This window comes from Liolophura sinensis, chromosome 4 (assembly GCF_032854445.1).
Source record: "Liolophura sinensis isolate JHLJ2023 chromosome 4, CUHK_Ljap_v2, whole genome shotgun sequence".
Lineage (NCBI taxonomy): Eukaryota > Metazoa > Mollusca > Polyplacophora > Chitonida > Chitonidae > Liolophura > Liolophura sinensis.
The window spans coordinates 23,832,077-23,850,806 of NC_088298.1; the positions used below are offsets into that span (position 1 = coordinate 23,832,077).

General features: G+C 38.7%; 1 protein-coding gene across 1 annotated transcript in view; it reads right to left on the bottom strand.

Annotated features, from left to right (window-relative positions):
- LOC135464785 (disco-interacting protein 2 homolog C-like) overlaps positions 1 to 18,730 on the bottom strand; it is a 139,431-nt gene that overhangs the window by 94,091 nt on the left and 26,610 nt on the right.

Here is an 18,730-nt window from a genome sequence, read left to right on the forward strand (position 1 = left end):
GACGCCGCGTCTTCTCTCCTTGCACAGATTATTATACCATGAATAAAAAAGAATACTACGCGCCTTGGTATCTTACGTTTTTGTGTCAAATTTTCATTTTTGGTGACCAAATTTTGCTGGCTAGTGAAATGACTGATGTTTGGTGTATAATAAATAGGTTATTGAATGAATACTGGCTGATGCGAACTCGCAAGCTCATTCCCGCCACAATAGAACCAATCCACATTGGCCCATATTCATTCAATAACCTATAAGTACAGTATATGTACCAGTAAGGAACTCTAAACTGTTTAACCCAGTGAATTGAAGAGCTATGTAAACGGGGTGTAACTGGTGACCTTGGACGCCCCATGACTCAGAGAGCATCCTCACTTATATAAACATTGTCTGCATCATGTCTAACACACACCTATTAAAGGTTGGGGTCATATAAAAATTACCAAAAATATCAGACTAAAAAACTACACACATATAGATACACTGCACACTGTCATACATATGGATGTTTCCTTGGTCACTGGAGCAAGAATGGTTGATTGAATGATTGAAAGATCATGATTACGTTGCTTTATACATGTACATTTATGTCTCAGTCTGCTACATGTACATTCATGTCTCACTCAGCTACATGTACATTCATGTCTCACTCAGCTACATGTACATTCATGTCTCACTCAGCTACATGTACATTTATACCATGCCCACCCTCAAGCACAAAGATGGACCCTGGTATGCAAATATCGTCCACAAATGTTTGTACATGTACATGTGAGTGGTAATACCAGTTAATACATGTAATAATTTTCGCCGAGTACTTCGAGTGTTTTATATACATGAATATGTCCATGTACATGTAGCAGACTGAGACATCAATGTACATGTAGCAGACTGAAACAAAAATGTACATGTAGCAGACTGAGACATAAACGTACATGTAGCAGACTGAGACATAAATGTACATGTAGCAGACTGAGACATAAATGTACATGTAGCAGACTGAGACATAAATGTACATGTAGCAGACTGAGACATAAATGTACATGTAGCAGACTGAGACATAAATGTACATGTACATGTAGCTGAGTGAGACATCAATGTACATGTAGCAGACTGAGACATAAATGTACATGTAGCAGACTGAAACATAAATGTACATGTAGCAGACTGAAACATAAATGTACATGCAGCAGACTGAGACATAAATGTCCATGTCCTATGAAAAGTAATGTACTAATTTTTTACCTGGGGATATCGGTAGGTATTTTGTCCGATAATAAATATACATGTAAGGACAGGGTATTTGCCAGTAAAAGTTTGTAGACCTACAAGCATAAGTATATTGTACCACACAAGCGGTGAAACCGGTATCAAAATATGGTAGTCCAGTTCACCAACATGCAAGGGCAAGATTAATCTGGCGATAACTCTGTATAATAACTTAAATACAGTACACATGTTACCTGGTACAAACAATGCAAACTGCTGTAATTGTTCTATTTTGGGGACATCTCACCTTGTCCTTTTGGTAAATATACATGAAAAAGTACCAGGTATACACAGCTTTTCTTCTCCCAGAGAGTTAGTACATTTAATGAAATCTTTATACATGTACGTATATCTTAACCCCCCCCCCCCCCCCCCCCAACCCCCCGCCAACAAAAGAGAGAATTGTAAACATTTTTGTTTTCGGCTTATTGTACTAAAAATTAGAAAACTACAGTATGTACATGTACATGTAGGGTTTTTACTTATAAATGATATACACACAAACATTTGAGTTCAGTGTAAAACAGCAAACAAATAAATAAATACATATAAAAATAGTTCATATGCATAAGTAATGAGTCCTAATTCACTACTAAATGCCTCTGGAAGATTCGTGTAAATGAAGACTATCCAGATTGTTTAGGTGTAAACAGCAGGACATTTTAATTTACCTGAAGATAGCCGTCCGATGAACACACCGGACAAACTGGTTTTACTAATCTTCATGACTACAGCAATAGACACAGACTCATCACTGTAATTCCTTAATCTGTCAGCTACCGTAAAACTCCTAAAACTACATGCACAACACTAGAGACAATATTTGTATAGCCTTCTGTCCATCCACACATCATATTTGTTCATTTATTTACTTGATTATAGTTTTACACTGTACTCAAGAATATTTTGCTGATACAATGGCAGCAAGCCCAAGGAAAACCCAGGACCAGATCTTCACACATATAATTGGAGCGGAAGTGAACATGAACTGGGTTTGAACTCACAGTGATTCCATTTGTGAGAGGCTCCTGTGACATTATGCTGCACTAGTAGTACACACACTAACTACTAGGCCCCGGAGGCGCCCAGGTACATGTATATATAAATCTTTCTAAACTTAACTTACTTTATATTTAAACGTGGCCTAACATACTGTAATTGTTAAACCTATTTGTACGCTCAAAAATAAGCTGAAAATCACCATGTCCTACACGTGCTAGAAGTATGTTTGGTACAGGACAAAACGACTACGTAAATACCATTGTGACTTTTTAAATATATTTACACACAAAGCTGGAAACTCTTCCATTCATTGCATGCATCAACTTCAATAATTATTTTCAGGCATGAGTTTGTTAATCCAAAAACAGAACAATAACAAGGCAATTGATACATGTGTGATCAGTACAGTATCTCACTATACATGTATATAGTGTAACTAAAAGCTGTGCATTTCCGAATTCTGAACATTCCAGAAAATACCGGGGCAATTTGTAAGTACCATTTGGCTATTACAAACAAGTTCAAATCCAGCTGTTGTCATTTTTTCTTCCTGACAAGAAGTGTCTATCAGCCATGGTTTCCCAACATGCACAAGTATAGATGCAGATGAAAGCAATGGGAGAGAGAAAAAATGCATTATGACGCAAATAGCATCTTTGTTTTGACAAATGCATGTAGGAGAAAATCAACACATGGAACAGATCTTGTCAAGTAAGGCCAAAATCGTTCAATTAAAAACTGAAAGAGTATAGTTTACAAGTGACTTGAGGGAAATAGAGGAAATCTGTGCTTTGGTGCTGACTTTCAAACCACCAGATTTTAGGAGTTTGATTGAGCACACATGGTTTTGAGTCTGCAGACTGAATCACAGCAGGATCTGTGCAGCGCGTGGCGTGTAGCGTGCTTGGCATACGCCATGACATGTGTGTAACATCTGCATACCCCCCTCAGTGTTACAGTCTACCACAGGATCTGTGATACATGGTTCTACATGTACACGTACACTGTGGCTTACGAATATTGTCTCAAAAGGGTTAATAATAATAATAAAAAACCAACAAAAAAAATAGCAATACATGCATGTAAATAAATCAGAATCAATGAGAACAATGGCCAGCATTTCATACATAGCTGGGGTGGGTGGCGACAGAATTCTGATTTAAAAATAAACAAAAGAATTCCGATTTGAAGGCAGAGGTGTGACAATCTGTACTTGTTTATAATTAATACAAGTACCTGCAGTACATGTACTGGATATGTGTCTTACAACGCAGGCTTAACCCAAATGACCTCAAATTTCGCCCACAAAAAAACTTCAGTCATAGAGGTACACGTACATGTATATAAATTTCACAAAATATTATTTTTGTTCATGCAACTTTCTAGTAGAATATCATTCCACCTTTCCAGCAAACATCAAAACACCTTTCTAAACTCTCCGAATCAGGAGAAATGGGCAAGTTAGTCATGGACGAAATTTATGGTCATTTGGGTACATTTACGGTACATGGACAATTCCGAACATTACACAACTGTGGAAGATTGTGCACAATCTACATAAACTACACATGTATTTACACCTACATGTACACATTCTTTTACATGTAGTTCAGTTTAGTACAAGTGTGAGAACCCTGAGTATATGGCTGTATCATAAAGACTTTACCTGACCTGTGACCTGGTGAATTCACCTTAATATCCACTAGATTATACCTTATCCTGATGAATTCCCCTTAGTATCCAGTAGATTATACCTTATCCTGATGAATTCACCTTAGTATCCAGTAGATTATACCTTATCCTGGTGAATTCACCTTAGTATCCAGTAGATTATACCTTATCCTGGTGAATTCACCTTAGTATCCAGTAGATTATACCTTATCCTGGTGAATTCACCTTAGTATCCAGTAGATTATACCTTATCCTGGTGAATTCACCTTAGTATCCAGTAGATTATGTCTTATCCTGGTGAATTCACCTTAGTATCCAGTAGATTATACCTTATCCTGTGGAATTCACCTTAATATCCAGTAGATTATACCTTATCCTGTGGAATTCATCTTAAAACACATGCAGAGTAGATTATAATTTATCCTGTGAAATTCAATTTATAATGCAGTACATTATACCTTATCCTGTGAATTTCACCTTAAAATACAGTAGATTATACCTTATCCTGTGGAATTCACCTTAATATCCGATAGAATTAATCTTATCCTGGTGAATTCACCTTAAAATCCAGTAGAATTCACCATGAACATGTACTCTTATCCTGTGGGATTTACATATACATGTACTTTACGTCTAATACAAAGCGCCACTGAGCTGATCCAGTAAACTGACTTTTATATCAAGCGGAATTTGAATTATATTAACAGAACAATAATATCCCTCAAGAATACATTTTTTCACCTCTGGCACTTTGTACATGCAATGCTTTATGTATGCCCAGCCTAGCTTGGCAAACTCCTCAGTGAGCTCATATGTACTTTAACACATGTTAGCATTTTTGTGAGGCAGATGTTCGCTAATATGGATTCCAGTGGCAAACCGCAAAAATTCAGGGCGTATGTTAGATACTACACATGTAATTCTGATGGAACCGTCATCCATATGTACACATATCTAATGCAGATAAAACTATAAACCGTATGGAATGGAGGAAGAAGTTACAAATACGTGTAGCTTAGATGCATCTGTGTTATAATACGAATATTTAACACAGCCTTTGCTCGATGTTTGCACAAAAAAAGTAACCACACACTGAGCTGGAAACCACTTACATGTACCATGTACACCTCTATGAAGCTATTTTTTCTTGACATAAGTAAATTTACATGCAGGCTTTCTCCTTTGCCTTAATACACCTGTCTACAGTACAGAAGAACATACTTTTTGGTACCTTGTACATGTAAAACCATTCCTTTAGCATTTTCTTCATAAAAAATATTTCCTTTCCTGCTTTTTCTTAAAAACAAATGAGCCCTGCATGGCTATATGCACCAAATATCTTTTTCAACCAACCAGCGATATGTACCCTAATTCCTCAGCCTTTTCGCAAACGAAAGAGCAACTCTCAATGCAATTTATGCACTTTCTCCATTTTATTTTGGAGACAAAACAACATTGGTTGGGTTGGCTGATTTCAAGGTTTCACAAAAAGTGTAATTTTACCAGTCTACACAAACTATTGTCCACGGAATATGGTTAGATAAACGCATTGCAAACATGTGAAAAGGCACAATAGGATCAACAACAGATTTTTGGCAGGATGCTTTCGCTAAAATGCACCGAGGGAGGCGACTTGGGAAAATATGGTATCGCTCATAAATAATTCAGAGTCGTGTTGATAAACAGGTAGGCCTTTTCTATTACCAAGGGTATTTTCTTATGTTTGCAAACATCTTAGGTTACCACACCTACGTGTATCAGTCTATCTATCTATTTATCTATCTATATATATATATATAAATGCATATACAGTTGGAGGGCTCTTTCCATCAGTCAGTGTGACAATGTGCTAAATTGTCCTGCAGTCAATCCTCATCCCAAAACACGCAATGTTTAAAACTGTGCTGTAGTCAACCCTCACTCTCAGCCCCCACCCCCGCACCATCCCCATTCCAACTCCTCAACACACAGACAAGCACAGAATAGGCTAAGCCATCCTCACAGTCTGCATTTTTATTTTTCTATCCATAGAACAAATGGTAAATGTCAGCCTGTGGGAGGAGTGTGGTATGGAAAACAATCCTGGGGCACGCAGACACAACATGTGTTATTTCACCTCCCCCGCTGACCCACAAAGAATGACCCGGGAAGAGATAGAGAGATGTAGAAATTCCAACTACAAGTGACCAGGTATCTACATGCATGATAAATGTAAAATAAAAACTGATATATTCAGTGTTTATCTCTTCAAACTTCTCCGGCTGGAAGTGGAAAGGCCCATCAGCAATCTGCGGATGGTCTTGGGTTTTCCTGCGGGCTCTACCCATTTTCCTCCCATAATAATACTGGCCGCTGTCGTATAAGTGAAATATTCTTAAGTACAGCGTAAAACACCAATCAAATAAATAAATAAATATACTGCAAACTGAAGAAGAGATGGAGGTGCTACGATGTAGCAGTCTATCCCAATGTAGTCATGTACAATGTAGTCATCTTAATTCTGTAATGGCAGACGAATGGGCACAACTATCATGTGGGGACAGCCGTTTGATTCTGATCAAATTATACAAATTCAAGCTTGTGATAGGGGCACTGTATTACATGTACTTACTTTTTTTATTGTTTATTTACCTGTACATAGATTTAAGTTTCACTTCAATACATTCACAATAACGGTCAGTCTTGGGTGGTGGAAATCAGGCTTTGCTTTCCCCAGTTTAATTATTTATCTGATTGGTGTTTTATGCTGCACTAAGCTCTACCTCACTTGAACATTACAGCAGCCAGCATTAATATGGTGGGCATGGGCAGACTACTGTCCCACAGTACAGGCCATGTACACACACAATGTAACTATCAAAAGATGAAGAGCTAAGAGCTCACAGAAGTGAAGCAGAGTTTATAAATGTACACACATATACTCCTTCCTAAAATATGTTGATGGACTGATATATTGAGAAGCTTTGAATTAACCAACGACCAGCAATATTTCAACAACATATACAGTGTCTTTGTTATATCATGATGGCTGATGTTTTATTGGTGACACAACAGTGACCTTCAGTAAACCAAGACTAACACTGCCACTGTTTTATGATGTTCATGAAGATGTCACACATGGGGCTTTTCCTTCACCAGTAAATGCATGTTTCACCTGGGCTTTGGTTTGTTTCAACAGTACAACATGTGTGTTTATAAGTGCTCTAAATTAAAACTGCAGATCTTTCTTGAGATAACTATCCATGGATTCCTGCTCAGCAGAGATTTTACCATCTCACTGATACAACCACATCTTTTATCACCCATATATTCCAAAATTAACAATATAACTTCCACCCTAGTGAGTGCATAAAGATAAGTAAACAGAGAGACAGCTGATGGAGTAATCTGAGCTGGTTACTGGCCCCAGGGGTTTCAGCTAATCAGCTTGACCCTTGACCTCAAACCTGACACCTGCTGGCAGGAAACAGCAAAAGGGCCAAAGTGCCATAACTCCAGATCTCCAGTTAGCATTGTTCTCTTGTCTGTACTGAAGTGTATGCACAAGTTTGGATTGAGTGGGGGCTGTGGAAAACTTAATTACTCTCACTGGCTACAGTGACGATGCAGAGAGCGTTAACAGCTCAAATAGAACCATTCATATCATTAAATAAGGCTCCAGTTACACATCGTAAATTTCCCCAAAAATTTGACAACTTCACAAAAGTGCTCTGTGGGAGGTGCAAGCCCAGTGTTTATACATTTCCTTTCAATGAATCAAAACTTGTATTTTATGTTTACAGTAAATAAACAGTACTTTACAGGTGTTCAACTGCAAGTACCTGGGGCTTTAATTAAATTTCTTCAGGAGTTTTCCACAGGTGTGCATGTGCATGTGCAAAGGATAACACAGCACTTTGAGTATGCAGTGTTGTCATGATCACATGTTAACTGTGAGGACAACATGGCATTCTGAGTACGTTGTGTTATCGTATGTTAACTGTGATGAAAACATGGCATTCTGAGTGCGTCGTGCTATCGTATGTTAACTGTGAGGACAACATGGTATTCTGAGTGCGTCGTGTTATCATATGTTAACTGTGAGGACAACATGGCATTCTGAGTGCGTTGTGCTATCGTATGTTAACTGTGATGACAACATGGCATTCTGAGGGTGTCGTGTTATCGTATGTTAATTGTGATGGCAACATGGCATTCTGAGTGCGTTGTGTTATCATATGTTAACTGTGATGGCAACATGGCAATCTGAGTGTGCTGTGTTATCGTATGTTAAATGTGATGACAACATGGCAATCTGAGTGTGTCGTGTTATCGTATGTTAACTGTGATGACAACATGGCACTCTGAGTGTGTCGTGTTATCGTATGTTAACTGTGATGGCAACATGGCATTCTGAGTGCGTCGTGTTATCATATGTTAACTGTGATGTGGTGCATGTGATGTACATGTACAGTATATATGTATTTGATTGTTCAGTTTCATACAATACAAACTACATTTACATCTGCATTGCTAAAGCAAAGCAAGTCATCTCCCCCTCTCCCCACCCCCACCATCACTCCCCTTGGGAACCTCATCGTCATCTGTCATATTACGCCCCAGTCTGAAGCCATTCTCAACTCTCACAGAATTCAACCCATTCCCAGACGTGTTTACACCTGGTTGTCTTGGTAACCGAGCATAAAGCACATGGTAGCCTTGAGAACAGTTTAGCTGACAGTGATTCCCCTTCAGGAATCTAGGCCACATGCAAGTGAAGGGAGGACAGGAGGCAGACAGGAATTCAACTTAACAATATTCTATTTACTTATTTGATTTGTGTTTTACACCATACTCAACAGAACTTAGCGATACTTTATTTACTTATTTGATTTGTGTTTTACATCATACTCAACAGAACTTAGCGATATTTTATTTACTTATTTCATTTGTGTTTTACACCACACTCAACAGAACTTAGCAATATTTTATTTACTTATTTCATTTGTGTTTTACACCACACTCAACAACAGAACTCATTAATAATTATACTGTACGACATTTAAAAGTGTACATGTAGCATTGTCCTTACATCTTATACTTCGCTTAACACTGTCATGTTTTTACAGCTCAAACTTTTTTCCCCATGTGCACCTACCAACAATTCATTTGGTAAATTCATAGGCACATGTACATGTGCATATACAGCGGTTTAGGCAGTGACTTCCCACTTCTCACGTATGCAGACTGGATCCCAGTATACATGTGTCCACAGGCACATGTACATATATACAGCGGTATAGGCAGTGACTTCCCACTTCTCACGCATGCAGACTGGATCCCAGTATATATGTGTCCATAGGCACATGTACATGTATATATACAGTGGTATAGGCAGTGACTTCCCACTTCTCACGCATGCAGACTGGATCCCAGTATACATGTGTCCATAGGCACATGTACATATATACAGCGGTATAGGCAGTGACTTCCCACTTCTCACGCATGCAGACTGGATCCCAGTATACATGTGTCCACAGGCACATGTACATATATACAGCGGTATAGGCAGTGACTTCCCACTTCTCACGCATGCAGACTGGATCCCAGTATATATGTGTCCATAGGCACATGTACACGTATATATACAGCGGTATAGGCAGTGACTTCCCACTTCTCACGCATGCAGACTGGATCCCAGTATACATGTGTCCATAGGCACATGTATATATGTTGGTTCCATAAGCATTTGGCAGAAAACCATTTCTCTTGGATATTCCCAGCATGAAGTGGGCAGGGCAATGACTGGTTGACCCGTATCAGTATAATGGCTCGGGCGGGGTGGCTTTCTTGCCTCAATGAAGCAGCACTAGATAAGAGAGCGATGGAAATCCATCCTGCTACAAGGAAGCGCATAATATGCCCCCTAAGGATTCCTTTGTCGCCACGTGAATGAAAAATTGTTACGTACGACGTTAAACCATTATAACTGACTCACTCTTGGATATTCCTTACAGTAACCCTTCTGACAATTTTTTGTTAACATTAGGTTGGCATTATTCTACAAATCAAAATGAATAATCTCTTCTTAAGCATTTTATTTACAAACTGTACGGTTTAATCATTTCTAGTTTTTGCTTCTCTTAAATGCCCACACCATTATTTACTGTCTTATTCAGATTAAGAGTGAATGGATTTCAAGCCTAAAGCACTTCACTGTATCAAACATGTGCTAGTGTACCCACCAAAGGTGGGATAAACCATTATACCATCATCTGGGTCTGACCACAGAAAGCTGCAGACAAAAATAACCTCACATAAAGAGAGAGCAGATGGCAGTCATTAACTAATGCAGCCAAAAATAGCCAACTCAGCAGATAATCTGGGAGGCTGGTATGGCAGTCAATCTCTGCCATTCAAGCCTGTGTTAAGCTGGTAGGACATCCATATTCCTCACTAAATATACACTGGCTGAGTGGTCAGAGCATCTGCCTTGTACGCCAGAAGCCCAGGTTCAAAAAACAGTCAGGCCATTTTTGATACAATGAATTACCTGTATGTCATGTCACTTTCTCACTCAGGATTAATCAACAGGTTCATTTGGCAGTTACCATGGTGAACTCAGCCTAATTAGTCATATACAATCAGGCCATTATCTACCTACACTGTATGCTTCATTTCAATGGCCAATATCTGGACCTATTTCCCACTTTGCAGCCACAAATGTCCCATTTCAAAAATATACGCTTTTCAGATATGCACACCTCTCTCAATTATTGCTTTAAGTAAGTGGGGCAAGGTATAATATGAGAAGTGAAGTTTTGTGTGTTCAAATTTTCTTAACTGAAATATGCACTCACAATGTTTCCTTCAAGGTATGTGACCTAGGTTAAGTATCAGTGAACAGTAAAGTACAGGGACTAAGATTACTTAAAACGTATAGCTCCCTGGCACACCATTCTCCCAAAATACATGGTTTTCATTAACATTTTCCCAACTGTGAGCCCACAGGCCATTTCCCCCTAGCCTACGGATTATGCCCTGAAAATGAAAACCAGCTTCATCTGGTCCAAGTTTATCTATCAAGAGTTTACAAGAGACAAAATCAAATTGCATACAGTGAATTACATGTACATGTGAGCTTGTAAGCCATATTGGAGTGATATACTAACATGGGTGGTTACTGCGGCGTTGCTCAAACCCTCTGTCTACAGAGCTGAGAAGAAAAACAGCCTCCTAAGTCTTGCTGTGTGTCTCTTGGTAGAGTCACATTTTTGACATTCTATCGTTAATGTGGCCAATTCAATTCACTATACCTGCTTTCCAGATACAGACTGTCTACACCACATACATGTATGCATGTGAAATGAGAAGCTCAAGTATTGCACCTAAGCGTGTGTCAACTGTCAGCAAAACACAGATTACACCTGGTAAAACAAACTGAAACAACGAGGTTAACATAAATACACATGTACATGTACATGTAGGTATGAATGCAGGTCATAAACAAGGAAAAAAACTATGGAGAATATCAGATTTGAACTGCATACTACGCTGACAAAAACCTCCACCTGCCAAACAGACTTTAGTCTTTGACACACCTTCAGTGAATGCTTTCATTCATTTTTTGGAAGACTTACATTCTCTCTCTCTGTCTTATTCACAAGCACATAATGAGTCAGCATACTTGTGTACAAAGAGAAAATACGTGTTAAAATTCACACCTGAGTGAATCAGAGATCGTTAACAGGTAAATATAGATCACAGGTGGATGCATCAATACAGTTACATGTATATCTTTTTGTGCTCTACTGGCAGGGACTGTATATTTCAGTGCAGCTCTATAGCTGTATAACAAAACATCAGAGCTGGTATATCACACCATTTATAAGGCCACTATCACCACAACGTACAGGTAGTGAATATACTGTAATTCTGAATGTGGCATTAAACTGAGGTCATTCAAACCTCATGGTGATTAGACAAACATTTAACACCATTCTTTCACAAATATGTAATTACACTTAACTGTTGCCCTTGTTGCCTTGTGTAACAACTATCAAAGCATCTGTGTCAATTTTCGTTTTTCAATTTTGCACGCAGATGTATGCATGTAAAGGTACACTGTAGAAAGCTGAAGGTGAATGTTCAATTCTTGTGAAATATTTAAGTCAATACTCAAGATAGCAACCCCTAAATTTTTATATAAACCATACAAATATCGATGTACACTGGTATTCAAAGCAACATGCACAGTATTCTCAAGAGTTACTCACAGAGAGGACCTACTGTGCACTGTACTCACCAGAAGGGAAACCTCAACATGTATGCGAGACAATATTGGTGATACAACTCCATGTAAGACCGCATGAAATGCCCCATTGAATCAACCTACAGGTAACCACTTCTCAAATATAAACTATAATAGCTCCTTGTACTTGATGTACCATAATGATGATACACATATGATTTTTGTAATACAATTACAAAAAACAACAGAAGGCAATATGAGCCATACCGATAGGTCGGAACCCTGACTGCCCCAAATGATGAATAATAGTTCATCCCTCCCATCTACAGCCTCTATACATGTACTTGTATTTGTCACAGGGCTCTACCATTCTCATCCCCTAGGGGGGGATTGGAAGGTGGGGGGGGGGGGGATTATACATTGTAACAAGAACACAGAAGAGCCATATGGCAGGGGTACAGTACTTGGCAGATAAGAATGACCTAACCACATTTGTGTGTAATTGCTCATGACCTGACTGGGAGACCCCTGAACAATAACAGTCCCAGGCGACAAAACCACTCATCATGGCAGGAACATTTCCGCAGAGGATAAAATCTCATACCACAAACACCATTGTTCTCCTGATGAGGTCATTTAGTACGCTCTAATTGGTGCTAGTTAGGCACAGTAAAATTCTCATAGAAACACATGCTGTAATTCTTCAACGTTTTCGCATGTTTGCAACGTCTTTTTTCAAGCACATTCTGAAGGCTTTACTCTATATAGACTGATAAAATTATGCCTTTTGGGAAGCCCTGAAGTTGGCAAATCCAACCAATGTAGCATAAAACTGCACAGAAATTTGCTCTTTTACATGTATATATGAAAAGGTTGAAGGATTAGAGTGCACATGTTTACCAGTAAAAACATCATTTTATTCTATGATGTTATAGTGCTCGTGCACTAGTTAGGTATTTCATGAGCATACATACTCTGATAATCATAATGTAATAAATTAGGAGGGATTTCTGCACGTCTGCAAGGTGTTTATTTAAGCATGTTCTGTAAGCATTAGTCTGTGTAGACTGATAAAATTATGCTTTTTGTAAAGCCCTGAAGTTGGCAAATCCAACCAATGTTTGTCTCCAAAATGATATTAAAAATGTTCATAAATTCCGCTGAAAGTTGCTCTGGTATTTGCAAAAAGTTGAAGGAATTAGGGTATTTGTATACAGGTTTAACAGTGAACACATCATTGTCTTCTGTGATGCGACAGTGCATGTGTTCTACACGTACACAAGTGTGTCATGAGTACACATAATTGTACACCAATAATCGTAATGTAATACATTATTACGGAACAAGAGAGTGAAGGAACAAAAGAGTTTTGGAATGCTTTGTTACAGGCGGGAGGGAGTTTCACAAGTTCCCCATTGTCTATCAGAGAAATACATACATGTATACACTAGGCTGTAATTCTTCCACCTTTTCACATGTGTACAAGGTGTTTATTAAAGCATATTCTGAGGGCATTAGTCTGTGTAGCCTGATTTTTTACAATTATATTTTTTGTCAAGCCCTGCTATCGGCCAACCCAAACTGTGTAGTTTAGTCTTCAAAATCAAATGAAAAAAGTACATAAATTATACTGAAAGTTGCTATTTCACATGTGAAAAGGTTGAGGAATTAGGTGTATCTTCAGTACATACATGTATACATGTGTACTACCAGCCCAGGTTCTCTTACCTGGGGATAAATTACATAAAAAATTATTCCTCAAAAAGTGAATTCTTAGAAAATACTAATTCTGGTGCTGAATCCGAAACATACATCACCCAACCTTCCTGACAAACCTCAGAACACCTTTGTAAGATCAACAGAATTCTCAGTATCGGACAAAATGAGCAACTTAGTCAACGGATGAAATTTTAGGTCCTCTACTGCATAAATCCTTAATCCAGAGATCCAATCTGGGGTTTGTAGACCATGCAATCCTAAATCCAGAGATCCAATCTTGGGTTTGTAGACCATGCAATCCTAAATCCAGAGATCCAATCTTGGGTTTGTAGGCCATGCAATTCTTAATCCAGAGATCCAATCTTGGGTTTGTAGACCATGCAATCCTAAATCCAGAGATCCAATCTTGGATTTGTAGACCATGCAATCCTAAATCCAGAGATCCAATCTTGAGTTTGTAGACCATGCAATCCTAAATCCAGAGTTCCAATCTTGGGTTTGTAGACCATGCAATCCTAAATCCAGAGATCCAATCTTGGGTTTGTAGACCATGCAATCCTAAATCCAGAGATCCAATCTTGGGTTTGTAGACCATGCAATCCCAAATCCAGAGATCCAATCTTGGGTTTGTAGACCATGCAATCTTAAATCCAGAGATCCAATCTTGGGTTTGTAGACCATGCAATCCTAAATCCAGAGATCCAATCTGGGGTTTGTAGACCATGCAATCCTAAATCCAGAGATCCAATCGTGAGTTTGTAGACCATGCAATCCTAAATCCAGAGATCCAATCTGGGGTTTGTAGACCATGCAATCCTAAATCCAGAGATCCAATCTTGGGTTTGTAGACCATGCAATCCTAAATCCAGAGATCCAATCTTGGGTTTGTAGACCATGCAATCCTAAATCCAGAGATCCAATCTTGGGTTTGTAGACCATGCAATCCTAAATCCAGAGATCCAATCTGGGGTTTGTAGACCATGCAATCCTAAATCCAGAGTTCCAATCTTGGGTTTGTAGACCATGCAATCCTAAATCCAGAGATCCAATCTTGGGTTTGTAGACCATGCAATCCTAAATCCAGAGATCCAATCTTGGGTTTGTAGACCATGCAATCCTAAATCCAGAGATCCAATCTTGGGTTTGTAGACCATGCAATCCTAAATCCAGAGATCCAATCTTGGGTTTGTAGACCATGCAATCCTAAATCCAGAGATCCAATCTTGGGTTTGTAGACCATGCAATCTTAAATCCAGAGATCCAATCTTGAGTTTGTAGACCATGCAATCCTAAATCCAGAGATCCAATCTTAAGTTTGTAGACCATGCAATCCTAAATCCAGAGATCCAATCTGGAGTTTGTAGACCATGCAATCCTAAATCCAGAGATCCAATCTTGAGTTTATAGACCATGCAATCCTAAATCCAGAGTTCCAATCTTGGGTTTGTAGACCATGCAATCCTAAATCCAGAGATCCAATCTTGGGTTTGTAGACCATGCAATCCTAAATCCATAGATCCAATCTTGGGTTTGTAGACCGTGCAATCCTAAATCCAGAGATCCAATCTGGGGTTTGTAGACCATGCAATCCTAAATCCAGAGATCCAATCTTGGGTTTGTAGACCATGCAATCTTAAATCCAGAGATCCAATCTGGGGTTTGTAGACCATGCAATCCTAAATCCAGAGATCCAATCTTGGGTTTGTAGACCATGCAATCCTAAATCCAGAGATCCAATCTTGGGTTTGTAGACCATGCAATCCTAAATCCAGAGATCCAATCTTGAGTTTGTAGACCATGCAATCCTAAATCCAGAGATCCAATCTTGGGTTTGTAGACCATGCAATCCTAAATCCAGAGATCCAATCTTGGGTTTGTAGACCATGCAATCCTAAATCCAGAGATCCAATCTTGGGTTTGTAGACCATGCAATCCTAAATCCAGAGGTCCAATCTCGGGTTTGTAGACCATGCAATCCTAAATCCAGAGATCCAATCTTGGGTTTGTAGACCATGCAATCCTAAATCCAGAGATCCAATCTTGGGTTTGTAGACCATGCAATCCTAAATCCAGAGGTCCAATCTGGGGTTTGTAGACCATGCAATCCTAAATCCAGAGATCCAATCTTGGGTTTGTAGACCATGCAATCCTAAATCCAGAGATCCAATCTGGGGTTTGTAGACCATGCAATCCTAAATCCAGAGATCCAATCTGGGGTTTGTAGACCAGACCATGCAAACCCACAGTGGGCTAGTCCAAGTCCTATCAGCTCTCCACACTCAGAATACTAGCCCAATCTTCTTCATTCACAACAGCCTTACTTAGCCTATCAACTTGACCATTTCCTCCAGAAATCGATTACCCTCGTGAGTGATTTATTCCTGAAGTCACTCGAAACTCATTTTCTCTCATTACTTTGTTCTGGATAACCTACAGACTGGGCCTATACACAGTGATTTCAGAGTGCTTCCTTGATTGATTTATGGTTGAAGTAAATCTGGAACTCATTTTTCCACTGCTTTTATTAGCACGACCTTGTAATATTAATTTCACCCTTTGGAATTGTTTACCTGACAGATTTATGGCTGGTGTAATTACCAGCAAATCATTTTCATTAGAAAGTGTCAATTTGTAATTCATCAATGTATATGTACATGCATAATACCTGTAAAAATACACACCATATGTAGATATTCATGAGCATGTATATATATATATATATATATTATGTATTTCTAAATAGATTTCACTACACTTGATGACCTTTCACCAAAGAGGTCAAGAGTTCAAATCCAACTTGTGCTGACAAGAATACTGGTAATAAGAATCCTTTACAATTATATGTACATATATGCAAACCAGACCTCTGTCATTCAGGATTACATGGTAAATAAATGAACAGAAATAAACAATAATAAAAATTATACTAAAATATGACAATACAGAGTCTGATTTTCCTGTATCTTGAAAACAAAATTACTTCAAACAAATTAAAAAAATTACTTTAAAAAAATGTAGATAAGGTTTGATTTTTTTGTGTATCTTGAAATTAAAGTTACTGCAAAATAAACCTGCTTACATCTACTTACATGTACATACCATATGTACAATGTATCCATCTCCTGACTTAAAACCGCAGCCTAACCAGCAAGTGCTTGTGAAAGGCTGATTGGCTGCAGAAAAGCTGAAGCTACAGCTGACGGAACCAAAGTGGGCTGCCCTCTCAATCACCACAGATTACATATTACATCTGATGCCACAAAATGTCCTATTGGGCCACATTCCAATTAGTCCACCAAACATCACCAGTCTACCATTTCCACTGACTAGCTCTAATGGCACAAACCCAAGTGTCGTCAATCAATTCAGTAGTCTAGAGACGATACAGCCTCCAAAATAGATCCGCTCAAACAGCTGTGGGATAATAATGGGTATATTCCTTAGGGCAGACAGACTGAAGACTAGACCAGGTGCATGTACATGAAGTACCTGTATTACAAATCAGACTGTTAATAATTTGAGATGACAGATTGCAGTGTAAAAATCCCTGTTACTGTACTATTCGTCACTTGTCCAGAGTCACCTAATGTTTGTATTACTCAGCATCATCCTGATTATGCTGTACACATGTACATGTACACACATTTCCCTCGTGTACATGTACACACATTTCCCTCATGTGTACATGTACACACATTTCCCTTATGTGTACATGTACATGTAGAAACTTGCCTACACACATTTCCCTCATGTGTACATGTACATGTACAAACTTGCCTACACACAGTTCCCTCATGTGTACATGTACAAACTTGCCTACACACATTTCCCTCATGTGCACATGTGCATGTACAAACTTGCCTACACACATTTCCCTCATGTGTACATGTACAAGCTTGCCTACACACATTTCCCTCATGTGTACATGTATGTACATGTATATAAAATTACATTTTTGCCTCAATAATTTCTAATATACTGCTCATGCTGGATTCCTCTATGGCGGTACGTGAGAAGGTCTGCCAACAACCTGCGGATGGTCGTGGGTTTCCCCCGAGCTGTGCCGGGGTTTTTTTCCCTACGATAATGCTGGCCGCCAACGTATCAGTGAAATATTCTTGAGTAAGGCGTAAAACACAAATCAAATAAATAAATAAATAAATCTAACACACTGTACATGCAAAAGTGCCATTACTCCTCTACCAAGAATGATAAAGCCTCTAATTATCTATAAATGATGTCTACCCTAGGCAACTTCAAGACCATATTCAACTTACATTACGTGATGACCTTTGTGTAACATTTCACTATTTTCACAGTACAGTACCTGTAATTGTGAAGCTCTGACAAAACAACCGCTCAGGTAAATTAAAAAAGAATCAGAGCTTAAATGCTGCTAAACTTCAAGAACATGGAAATGGTTTTCAGATACAGGTGTGAGCTACATATATACATATACAAGTAATGACTTGCAGGTAGTTCCAACCATAAATCTGACATGAACACTTTGAAGAGAGGCCAAAAAATCTGACGAGTGCCTTTGTTGTTACAGGTGTACACTCTAGTCGACTACAGGTGTTCTTTCATCCAGGGGACCACAGAAAACCATGTGTAACTCCTAAGGTAAAGTTGATTTAAGCATATACATGATACAGGTGATTCTGGTCATACAGGTACACGTAACCACGCGTACAGGTAAAACTCATCATCACAGGTAAATCCAATCAGAGCATAAAATGTACCTGTACATGTATCTGTATCCCGTTTTCCAGTGCAATGACATTCAACCGAATCAAACGGTTTCAAGTTTTGGAGTGAGTGAGTGAGTGAGTGCTTGGAGTT